The sequence below is a fragment of the Schistocerca gregaria genome, chromosome 1 (assembly GCF_023897955.1).
Source record: "Schistocerca gregaria isolate iqSchGreg1 chromosome 1, iqSchGreg1.2, whole genome shotgun sequence".
Classification (NCBI taxonomy): domain Eukaryota; kingdom Metazoa; phylum Arthropoda; class Insecta; order Orthoptera; family Acrididae; genus Schistocerca; species Schistocerca gregaria.
Window position 1 is genome coordinate 418,915,588 of NC_064920.1, and position 13,189 is coordinate 418,928,776.

The window sequence follows — 13,189 nt, forward strand, 5'->3', positions numbered from 1 at the left end:
GCTGGATTGAAGATTTTCTTCCCTCAAGGACTGGGTATTGTGTTGTCCTAGACATCATCATTTCAACCCTGTCGACACGCAAGTCGCCGAAGTGGCGTCAAACCGAAAGAGTTGCACCCGGCGATCGGTCTACCCGAAGGGAGGCCCTAGCCACACGACATTTATTTTTACCACATCTCAAATTCCTTTGTTAACGTCTGTTCCGGTTTTCCCACAGTCCATCCCTCTCTGCCACACAATGCTGTCCTGCAGACATACTTTTTCAGAAATTTATTCCTCAAATGAAGACCTATGATTGATAGTAGTAGGCCTTTCTAGAAGTGCTAGTCTGCCTTTTATGTCCTACTTGCTCCGTTCCATCATGGGTTATTTTGCTGCCTTGGTAGCTGAATTCCGTAGCTTTATCTACCTCGTTAGCACCAATTATGATCTTAAGTTTCTCGCTGTTCTCATTTGTGCTACTTTTCATTACTTTCGTCTTTCTTCGATTCACTGTCAATCAGTACTCTGTAATTATTTGACTGTTAATGCCGTTCATCATGTTCTGCAATTCTTCTTCACTGTCACTGACGATAGCAACGTTATCAATAAAACCCAACATCGAGATTAAAGTTTTCTTAAATCGCTTAAGGCGATTGCTGAGGTGGTTCCTTCTAGAATGACGCAGCTGATTTGCTTCTTATCTTTTCACATTCTGCACCTCCACTCCGTCTGTAATGACCTCGTCATCGATGGGACACTAAAAGCTTTATCTTCCTTCGCCCGGAGTGTACTAATAACCTCGCGATATTACATACTATTGGGACGCTCATGCACACTTATCAGATTGAAGGCCATAAACAAATAAGCGATGCTTGATAGTAGAGCAACGTTTCTGTAGGGACATAAACAGACGTCGAGGAACGCTTCAGTACAAGACGATGCGAAAAAACCAATATTGTTCTAGTAGTAGGTATAGGGCAAGACACATGCGACCGAAAAATATGAGCTAATGGACGACTGGCGTGGGCTGTTAAAACATACCATATGGTGAGGCTGCAGTCGAGAGTCGAATGTTACCATGGATCCAGGCACAACATTCTTACTGTAAAGAATCTGTTGTCGCATGGTTCTATTCTACTAGAATTTTAATGTTCATGTCCACTATATGTCCACATAGTTTCGTTACTCGCCTACCCTAGTTCCATTTTAATGCCCCCTTTGTCTCTCATCTATTTTTGTAAGTGCTGGTTTCATGTGATGCACCGTTGCTTTGTATATGTCTACACCGATATTCCTGTTGTGTATATAATTTTTACCCTGACAGAGATTTTTATATTAAGGCCTTGTTTATGGCTACTAAAGACGAGACCATACATGTTTACCGATCTCGGCGGCTGCCATCATTTTCTGGCCACTGTTCACAAGCAGTCATCTTATTGCTCGATTCGTGGATATACTTTATGTACACCATTAGTAACCCCCGCTTTTATTGCCTTTCTTCTTTTATCTTTCTACTGTCATGCGTTTTGTCGCGTTGAATTTTAGGCTGTTCTGCGAACACGTTTGTCCCTGTGCTATTACATTTAGTGATGCATTATTTGGAAAAGTCTGACAAGAAGAAGGGACAGGATGATGGGACATCTGTTAAGAGATGAGGGAATGACTTCTATGGTACCAGAAGGAGCTGTAGAGGGTAAAAACTGTAGATGAAGACAGCGATTGGAATACATCCAGAAAATAATTTAGGACGTAGGTTGCAAGTGGTACCCTGAGATGAAGAGGTTATCACAGGAGAGGAATTCGTGGCGGGCCGCATCAAGCCAGTCAGAAAACTGATGACAAAAAAAAGAAATGCGTTATAGTTATCTAACAAGGGAATGGTCAGACTTGTCATGCCGAAACATGTATTGCTTTTTTTAGCAGTGTTATTTAACTGTGTATAAGGTCCGTATGCAAAATTGTAGCTGCTGACATGAACTGGAAGTCACCTAAAAAAAATCACGGACATGGCTGTGTTTCCTGCTTGGCGCTTGCAGTGACGGCTGGCCACCCATGGAAATGGCGAGTCGCGCATGGTCGGGAAGTGCGACCGTCTTATCGCGGCGTTCACTAAAAAGGAATAAAGCAGCAAGGTTTTGGTGGAAAGGGGAAACGAATATTCGTTTCTGTGGCATGCACGCCCTTTTAATTCCTGGTACGTATTTCGAAACATACCGTCCTGAAACTGGTTAGAGATGTGAAAGATGTTCTGTACGCGTTCATCTATACTCCGCAAACCACTTTACGGTGAACATTTAATCTCGCCTCACAGGTGATGACGAACCCTGTAAATGTTTTGCTGCTTGCCATGGAGATATACTACAGACGCCAAATGAAGCAATCAACAAAAAACACTCGTGAAGACTAGGTGTCGTGCGACATGCTTGTTAAACTTCTAGACGAGCATGTAAATGGCGCAGACATGTGGCTAGAAACAACTGAAACACTCGATATTGCAGACTGTGAATCTGCAGACGGCGAAGACACCGACGAAAGCTGCACTCGTGAAGACTCTTCGAGTGCCACGTACCATCATCAATTATCTCCGAAAGTAACACCAGCAACTACAATTACCTTATCAGACAAAGAAAAAGCGGTGACGTATTGGTTGAACGAAAGTGGTAAGAAACGCCTACGTGTCAGTATTGTTCAAAATAAGTATCCCTTTGTCCGTTCTCAACGTGAATTGTATGGATGGAAAAAGGAAGACGCTGGACGACGTAACAGTCGACTGGAAATTGCGACGGAGATAAATGCGCGACTTTTCGAGCTATTTACTGATGCCAGACAACAGTCATTTAGTGTTAGCGATACAACTTTGCGTGATTGGGCGTTAGAGACTGCCAACGCGATGGGCGCTAAAGAATTTACAGCTTCTCAAAGTTGGATTAGTCGCTTCAAAAGATTACATAAAATTGTGGCAAGAAAAATAACAAAATTTGTGTCGAGAACAGGTCGGAAATGATAGAAGCTTTTCTTACGATTGCAAAAAATAAGATCGCTAGTTTTAGTGAATCGTACGTGTACAATGCAGATCAGTCAGGTTTTCAAAAAGAAATGCGTGCGAAAAGAACACTGCCATTCAAAGGGGAAAAACATATTGACGCGATTGCGCAGTCCACGACTGCCCTCACCCATTCATACACTATAATGCCCATAATTAGTCTGGATGGTTCATTGCTGCCTAAACTATATGTGTATCTTCAAGAACCAACTGGACGTTTAGGACCACGTGTCAAAAGAACAATGTTCTATGCAAACAATCTTATGGTAGACGCATCGAAGACTGGAAAAATGGGAAATGAAAACGTTACACTTTCCATGCGTCATGCTTTTCTTCTGTTCTGCGGGAACAAATCACTTCTCCATCTAGATTCGTGGTCACGTCATAAAAGGTCTGATTCATTAAAAGCTGTATTTCGAGCCCACCCTGACAAAGAAGTAGAGATACTTCAGATTCCACCCGGCACGACGAACGTAATTCAACCTTTAGACAGAGAATTTTTCCGTCAGTGGAAGGCATTTTACAGAAAACTAAGAGAGAAAATTATTGTGTATAGATTACTGAAATTTCCTGTCTATCACGGTGACAAAATTCTCAAGCTGCAATCAGTAGTACATTGTCAATTTTCCTCCCCACGGTTTCAGAATTTGATTAAATATACGTGGCGTTCGTCGAAATATACTGATACTGGGCCTGATTCATTCCTAACACCAGCCCAGTTTTGTCTACGGACATCGAACAACGTCTGCGATTCGCAGGGCTGTCATATGTCGTCTTTGCTGGTATGTTCTTGGTGCACAAAAAACATATGTTTTGAACATTGTATCAATATTTCGCATTTTTGCGGTAATTACAAGAAATAAAATTTGGACGTGTTCTAAACCGTATATTTATTTGTGTCTATTTCATAGCTACACTCCTGGAAATTGAAATAAGAACACCGTGAATTCATTGTCCCAGGAAGGGGAAACTTTATTGACACATTCCTGGGGTCAGATACATCACATGATCACACTGACAGAACCACAGGCACATAGACACAGGCAACAGAGCATGCACAATGTCGGCACTAGTACAGTGCATATCCACCTTTCGCAGCAATGCAGGCTGCTATTCTCCCATGGAGACGATCGTAGAGATGCAGGATGTAGTCCTGTGGAACGGCTTGCCATGCCATTTCCACCTGGCGCCTCAGTTGGATCAGCGTTCGTGCTGGACGTGCACACCGCGTGAGAGGACGCTTCATACAGTCCCAAACATGCTCAATGGGGGACAGATCCGGAGATCTTGCTGGCCAGGGTAGTTGACTTACACCTTCTAGAGCACGTTGGGTGGCACGGGATACATGTGGACGTGCATTGTCCTGTTGGAACAGCAAGTTCCCTTGCCGGTCTAGTAATGGTAGAACGATGGGTTCGATGACGGTTTGGATGTAACGTGCACTATTCAGTGTCCCCTCGACGATCACCAGAGGTGTACGGCCAGTGTAGGAGATCGCTCCCCACACCATGATGCCGGGTGTTGGCCCTGTGTGCCTCGGTCGTATGCAGTCCTGATTGTGGCGCTCACCTGAACGGCGCCAAACATGCATACGACCATCATTGGCACCAAGGCAGAAGCGACTCTCATCGCTGAAGACGACACGTCTCCATTCGTCCCTCCATTCACGCCTGTCGCGACACCACTGGAGGCGGGCTGCACGATGTTGGGGCGTGAGCGGAAGACGGCCTAACGGTGTGCGGGACCGCAGCCCAGCTTCATGGAGACGGTTGCGAATGGTCCTCGCCGATACCCCAGGAGCAACAGTGTCCCTAATTTGCTGGGAAGTGGCGTTGCGGTCCCCTACGGCACTGCATAGGATCCTACGGTCTTGGCGTGTATCCGTGCGTCGCTGTGGTCCGGTACCAGGTCGACGGCCACGTGCACCTTCCGCCGACCACTGGCGACAACATCGATGTAGTGTGGAGACCTCACGCCCCACGTGTTGAGCAATTCGGCGGTACGTCCACCCGGCCTCCCGCATGCCCACTATACGCCCTCGCTCAAAGTCCGTCAACTGCACATACGGTTCACATCCGCGCTGTCGCGGCATGCTACCAGTGTTAAAGACTGCGATGGAGCTCCGTATGCCACGGCAAACTGGCTGACACTGACGGCGGCGGTGCACAAATGCTGCGCAGCTAGCGCCATTCGACGGCCAACACCGCGGTTCCTGGTGTGTCCGCTGTGCCGTGCGTGTGATCATTGCTTGTACAGCCCTCTCGCAGTGTCCGGAGCAAGTATGGTGGGTCTGACACGCCGGTGTCAATGTGTTCTTCTTTCCATTTCCAGGAGTGTATTTGGAAAGAATGTTGTAAATAACATATCAGCCATATTTGTCAACGAATGTTTAATTATCACACGATCACTTTCACTGGGGGAATCAGCTCTCTCACTGCTGTGGCAAGAGAGCGGCGCGTTGCTAACGCCACCTTGTCCAGATGGCGTTGGTATAACGTAGCGAGAGAGGTCAGGGTTGTACAAGAGGCAGTTATAAGCGCGGAAACCATACGACAATAATGTCTTACTTCATAATATTGTTTACAGACTCCCAGGTCACGTCAGCAGCTAAAATTCTGCATACAGACTTCTTGCAATGTTAACTCACAGTGCTAAAAAAAGCATCACAGGTTTCGACATGACAAGTCTGACCATTCCCTTGTAAGTTAGTTTACATTATTTAATTTCAACGACTCTGTCGTTGCATTAATCCTATTGCATCCAAAGCACAGGGACCCCGTCTACCATATGTATGCTTAATTTCTTTGCTCGCTTTCCCTAGTCCTAGCTTATAGCCCCTTTTACTCGTCGCTTATTTTTTATTCGCTTGATTTACTTGGAAATGGTTTATTGACATTAGATTGGACGCCCAGTTACCCGTAATACAGCTGCGATTCTTCTTGGAATACTGGCATGTAATGATTGTAAAGTCTCCAGTGGAATGTTATGCCACTCTTCGATTAGAACGTCTTCTAAATCTTGTAGTGACGAGGGAGTCGGAAATCTGCTCCAGAGTCTGCACTCAAATACCTCCCACAAGGGTTCGATAATGTTCAAGTCCGGGGTCTGTGCTGATCCAGGGAGACGCTGCAGTTCAGTTGTATTCTCCTCATACCACGCTGTACTTTCCTAGCTGTGTGAATGGGTACATTGTCGTCCTGAAATATGGCATCACTGTTGGGGAACAACATTTGAATCAAGGAGTGAATCTGATCACCTAAAATGTTCACATAATCGTTGACTGTAACATGGCCTTTGAGAGTAACGATGGAACCAGCAGGATAACACGATATGGCTTACCATACCATCACACTTCCACCTCCATGCTTAACAGTTGGAATCGAGCTATCAGGAGTGTAGGCTTCTTTTGGCGTTCCCCAGACGTAAATCTGACCCGATGTTGGAAATAACGAAAACGTTGACCAGTCCGACCATATGACGTGTTTCCACTAATCAGCCGCCTAGGATTTATGCCCCTGACACCACGTCTTACGGTTCTTTGCGTTGATTGTCGTCACTAATGGTTTCGTTATAGTAGTTCGATCATGAATATTCGCTTTATGGAGTTCTCGGCCGACAGTGTCGATAGATACGGGGTCTCGAAGATGGCTATTGAGCTCTGTAGTCACTTTAGACGCCGTACTTTTGTGATGATTTAACAAAATTCGTGTTAGATTACGACTATAACTGTCATTTATTTTTGATCTGCGCCCACTATTACGTTTACACGATGATATCTTTCCATGTTTTGTGTAGCCTGTTATGAATGTTCAAAAGCTGCTCCTGTGAAACATTCAGTAAGTTGGCTGTTTTGGTTACTGATGCTCCAGCTAATCGGGCCCCCACAATCTGCCTTTTTTGGAACTCTCTTAGGTCTTTCACAGCACGTCGACCTCGGCCTCTGAATCCAAATACGAAGTGTGCACTGCTAGTGAACAGCCTGTACTGATGCCTAGTCCGTGCTGAACACAAACAGTTCTGCGCAACATGTGCCTTACCTGCGTTGTTGACCGTCACACGCAACCAACCCTTTACTACCACTGTTCACATTATTTTGCCAATCACCTGTACATTGTTACTCCTGTTACGTTTATCATTCAAGCTTAACAAACTTTTTGTACTAAGATGTGTTTGCTCTGCAAGACGACTCTATACAAATCTTAACAGTTAGACTCATTCTGCTGCCACACCTCACATCATACTGCTCAATTTTTAAATATAGTTTTATAAATCAAACGTTCCACTATGAGATTTTCACTCTGCAGCGGAGTGTGCGCTGATATGAAACTTCGTGGGAGATTAACCCTGTGTGCCTGACCGAGACTCGAACTCGGGACCTTTGCCTCTCGCGGGCAAGTGCTCTACCATCTTTTTTCTTTTTTTTTGTAATCTCATTTTGTTCGTTATTGTTCGTTTCAATTGTTCGTGGCGGACGTCACCTGACGCCCATTGAAGTTCGTTATTGATCCATTCACTCAGTTTTTTTTATTACAGAGGGCAGCTAACCCACTGACCGAACACGCTGAGCTACCGTGCCGGCTAGTTTTATAAATCAAACCATCTGAGCTACCGAAGCCCGGTACTCACAGCTTTACTTCTGCCAGTATCTCGTATCCTACCTTCCTTTACAGAAGCTCTCCTGCGAAACTTGCAGAACTAGCACTCCTGAAAGAAAGGAGTGGCCGGCACTTGGATGGGTGACCGTCTAGGCCGCCATGCGCTGTTGTCATTTTTCGGGCTGCACTCAGACTCGTGATGCCAGTTAAGGAGCTACCCTCACGCGAGGATGACACGGCGGTCGGATCGTCTCGATGGGCTACTTGTGGCCTGAAGACGGAGTGCATGCTGTTAACCACACTTTTGTAATCGGACAACCTGTCAACCCCAGTTTCCCGCTCTTTTGCGGCTATTTACTTCGTTTCCCTACTTCGTGGCCTCCTACATCCGTCGTTTTCGCAGCCCGGGTCAGCGGCTTCTGGGTTGAATACTCCAATCTCTTCCGTGTTGTGCTGTCCAGACGGGCGCAGTGGTTGCTGGTCCTACGCATGAGTTCAGTTCCTTACATATTTACATTATTATTGAGTTCATTTGTGTTCGGAACTCTCCCCAAAAGTAGCGTTTTTTTCTAGTCCCATGCATTTGCTTGAGTTGGGTGTAATTCCCAGTGATTGAATGACTGGCCCGACGGTCACACATTTATGTTCCCATAATAAAGCGAGGACACCATTTTCCACAACTGTAGCTTTCATTTCAGTATGTTGTTGTTGTTTTGGTCTTCAGTCCTGAGACTGGTTTGATGCAGCTCTCCATGCTACTCTATTTTGTGCAAGCTTCTTCATCTCCCAGTACCTACTGCAACCCATATCCTTCTGAATTTGCTTAGTGTATTCATCTCTTGGTCTTCCTCTACGATTTTTACCCTCCATGCTGCCCTCCAATACTAAATTGGTGATCCCTTGATGCCTCAGAACATGTCCTACCAACCGATCCCTTCTTCTGGTCAAGTTGTGCCACAAACTTCTCTTCTCCCCAATCCTATTCAATACTTCATCATTAATTATGTGATCTGCCCATCTAATCTTCAACATTCTTCTGTAGCACCACATTTCGAAAGCTTCTATTCTCTTCTTGTCCAAACTACTTATCGTCCATGTTTCACTTCCATACATGGCTACACTCCATACAAATACTTTCAGAAATGACTTCCTGACACTTAAATCTATACTCGATGTTAACAAATTTCTCTTCTTTAGAAATGCTTTCCTTGCCATTGCCAGTCTACATTTTATATCCTCTCTACTTCGACCATCATCAGTTATTTTGCTCCCCAAATAGCAAAACTCCTTTACTACTTTAAGTGTCTCGTTTACTAATCTAATTCCATCAGCATCACCCGACTTAATTCGACTACATTACATTATCCTCGTTTTGCTTTTGTTGATGTTCATCTCATATCCTCCTTTCAAGACACTGTCCATTCCATTCATCTGCTCTTCCAGGTCCTTATTTCTTCTCCATGGATTTTAATACCTACTCCGAATTTTTCTTTTGTTTTCTGTAGTGCTTGCTCTATTTTTTTTTTTTTTTTTTTTTTTTTTTTTTTTTTTTTTTGTCATCAGTCTACTGACTGGTTTGATGCGGCCCGCCACGAATTCCTTTCCTGTGCTAACCTCTTCATCTCAGAGTAGCACTTGCAACCAACGTCCTCAATTATTTGGTTAACGTATTTCAATATCTGTCTTCCTCTACAGTTTTTGCTCTCTACAGCTCCCTCTAGTATCATGGAAGTCATTCCCTCGTGTCTTAGCAGATGTCCTATCATCCTGTCCCTTCTCCTTATCAGTGTTTTCCACATATTCCTTTCCTCTCCGATTCTGCGTAGAAACTCCTCATTCCTTACCTTATAAGTCCACCTAATTTTCAACATTCGTCTATAGCACCACATCTCAAATGCTTCGATTCTCTTCTGTTCCATTCCCACAGTCCATGTTTCACTACCATACAATGCTGTACTCCAGACGTACATCCTCAGAAATTTCTTCCTCAAATTAAGGCCGGTATTTGATATTAGTAGACTTCTCTTGGCCAGAAATGCGTTTCTTGCCATAGCGAGTCTGCTTTTGATGTCCTCCTTGCTCCGTCCGTCATTGGTTGTTTTACTGCCTAGGTAGCAGAATTCCTTAACTTCATTGACTTCGTGACCATCAATCCTGAAGTTAAGTTTTTCGATGTTCTCATTTCTTCTACTTCTCATTACCTTCGTCTTTCTCCGATTTACTCTCAAACCATACTGTGTACTCATTAGACTGTTCATTCCGTTCAGCAGATCATTTAATTCTTCTCCACTTTCACTCAGGATAGCAATGTCATCAGCGAATCGTATCATTGATATCCTTTCACCTTGTATTTTAATTCCACTTCTGAACCTTTCTTTTATTTCCATCATTGCTTCCTCGATGTACAGATTGAAGAATAGGGGCGAAAGGCTACAGCCTTGTCTTACTCCCTTCTTAATACGAGCACTTCGTTCTTGATCGTCCACTCTCTCTTGATCGTCCCGTCTCTCCCTATAGCTTACCCCTACTTTTTTTCTGAATCTTGAACTGCTTGCACCATTTTATATTGTCGAACGCTTTTTCCAGGTCGACAAATCCTATGAACGTGTCATGATTTTTCTTTAGCCTTGCTTCCATTATTAGCCTTAAAGTCAGAATTGCCTCTCTTGTGCCTTTACTTTTCCTAAAGCCAAACTGATCCTCACCTAGCTCATTCTCAATTTTCTTTTCCATTCTTCTGTATATTACTCTTGTAAGAAGCTTCGACGCATGAGCTGTTAAGCTGATTGTGAGATAATTCTCGCACTTGTCAGCTCTTGCCGTCTTCGGAATTGTATGGATGATGCTTTTCCGAAAGTCAGATAGTACGTCGCCAGACTCATATATTCTACACACCAACGTGAATAGTCGTTTTGTTGCCACTTCCCCTAATGATTTTACAAATTATGATGGAATGTTATCTATCCCTTCTGCCTTATTTGACCGTAAGTCCTCCAAAGCTCTTTTAAATTCCGATTCTAATACTGGATCCCCTATCTCTGCTAAATCGACTCCTGTTACTTCTTCTATCACATCACACAAATCTTCACCCTCATAGAGGCTTTCAATGTATTCTTTCCACCTATCTGCTCTCTCCTCTGCATTTAATAGTGGAATTCCCATTGCACTCTTAATGTTACCACCGTTGCTTTTAATGTCACCAAAGGTTGTTTTGACTTTCCTGTATGCTGAGTCTGTCCTTCCGACAATCATATCTTTTTCGATGTCTTCACTCTTCACATTTTTCCTGCAGCCATTTCGTCTTAGCTTCCCTGCACTTCAGCGACTTGTATTTCTGTGTTCCTGATTTTCCCGGAAAATGTTTGTACTCCCTCGTTTCATCAATCAACTGAAGTACTTCTTCTGTTACCCATGGTTTCTTCGCAGCTACCTTCTTTATACCTGTGTTTTCCTTCCCAACTTCTGTGATGGCCCTTTTTAGAGATGTCCATTCCTCTTCAACTGTGCTGCCTACTGCGCTAGTCCTTATAGCTGTATCTATAGCGTTAGAGAACTTCAAACGTATCTCGTCATTCCTTAGAACTTCCATATCCCACTTCTTTGCGTATTGATTCTTCCTGACTAATGTCTTGAACTTTAGCCTACTCTTCATCACTACTATATTGTGATCTGAGTCTATATCTGCTCCTGGGTACGCCTTACAATCCAGTATCTGATTTCGGAATCTCTGTCTGACCATGATGTAATCTAATTGAAATCTTCCCGTATCTCCCGGCCTTTTCCAAGTATACCTCCTCCTCTTGTGATTCTAGAACAGGGTATTCGCTATTACTAGCTGAAACTTGTTACAGAACTCAATTAGTCATTCTCCTCTTTCATTCCTTGTCCAGAGCCCAAATTCTACTGTATCCTTTTCTTCTACTCCTTCCCCTACAACAGCATTCCAGTCGCCCATGACTATTAGATTTTCGTCCCCCTTTACATACTGCATTACCCTTTCAATATCCTCATACACTTTCTCTATCTGTTCATCTTCAGCTTGCGACGTCGGCATGTATACCTGAACTATCGTTGTCGGTGTTGGTCTGCTGTCGATTCTGATTAGAACAACCCGGTCACTGAACTGTTCACAGTAACACACCCTCTGCCCTACCTTCCTATTCATAACGAATCCTACAACTGTGATACCATTTTCTGTTGCTGTTGATATTACCCGATACTCATCTGACCAGAAATCCTTGTCTTCCTTCCCCTACTATATCTAGATTGAGCCTTTGCATTTCCCTTTTCAGATTTTCTAGTTTCGCTACCAATCTTTTTCTCATGGTAACCTCCCCCTTGGCAGTCCCCTCCCGGAGATCCAAATGGGAGACTATTCCGCAATCTTTTGCCAATGGAGAGATCATCATGACACTTCTTCAACTACAGGCAACATGTCCTGTGGATACACGTTACGTGTTTTTAATGCAGTGGTTTCCATTGCCGTCTGCATCCTCATGTCGTTGATCATTATCAAAATTTAGGCAGTGGCGGGAATCTTTTTTTTTTATTGAACACCTTTTTTTATTAGGTGGGGGAGGCAGAGTGATCAGGGGTTGTAACCCGAGGCCTGGTCACAGTGTCCCTCTCGTCCGTCAAGGAATCAGGGATGGGAAGGGGCAATCTTTTGTGGGAATCATTATTTATTTATTTATTTTTATTTACTGTTTTTAATACAAAGTTAATGTGGTTTTACTTTATACCACAACAAAAATAAATGCACCGCATCGTGCTCTGAGTATAAAAAAAATAATCTCGGCAAGTTCCTACACTGAGGTAATGTATATGGGGAAAACGAAAAAAAAGAGTGCTTTATACAGGATGCAGAAGGGTGCGTCGCTACTCTCCTTACGCTTCATCATCCAGGTACGTCTTCACGTATATCATGTTATTCCACCGAGAATCGAACTTAGTCTTGTCAGCTCACTCAATGGGTGTCTGCTCCTACCTGTTGATGATCCAGCTGCGTGGAGGGTCGCGTAGGGCACTCCCTAAGTAATTAGAAAAATACTGTCTGTATTTTGGGTTCCGTACGATCTTGCAATGACGTTCTTGTAGGTAGTTCCAAAAGTCGAATAAATCTTTAGGTCCATCGTGAAATAAGTAGTGTACCGCATGCGCACGGATCCACGTAACAGCGTTGGTCTTGGCGCGCGGGAAATACTGTTTATCCGGAAATAGTAGAAACTGGGGTGTAATGTGTTCCGGAGTCACTCGTAGAAAATACGACAAAATTTGTCGCACCAAGCGCCATACGTCTTCTGCCGCGCCACATGTGAGACGGTGTTCGTCCGTGTCTGGTATCCTGCAGTCTACGCAGAGAGGCGATTCCGCCATGTTTATCTTGTGGAGGCGTGATCGGGTGATCTGTTTACCATTGACTGTGATATACTATGTGGATCGGACGGCTGTGTCCAGTGTAACCGCGTGAATCGTCTTCCATACCACCTTCCAATTAATCTGAGGGCTTTTGGTCTCCACGATGTTTGGTGGGCGCCTCTGCTGTAGGACATGATATATATCCCGCGCC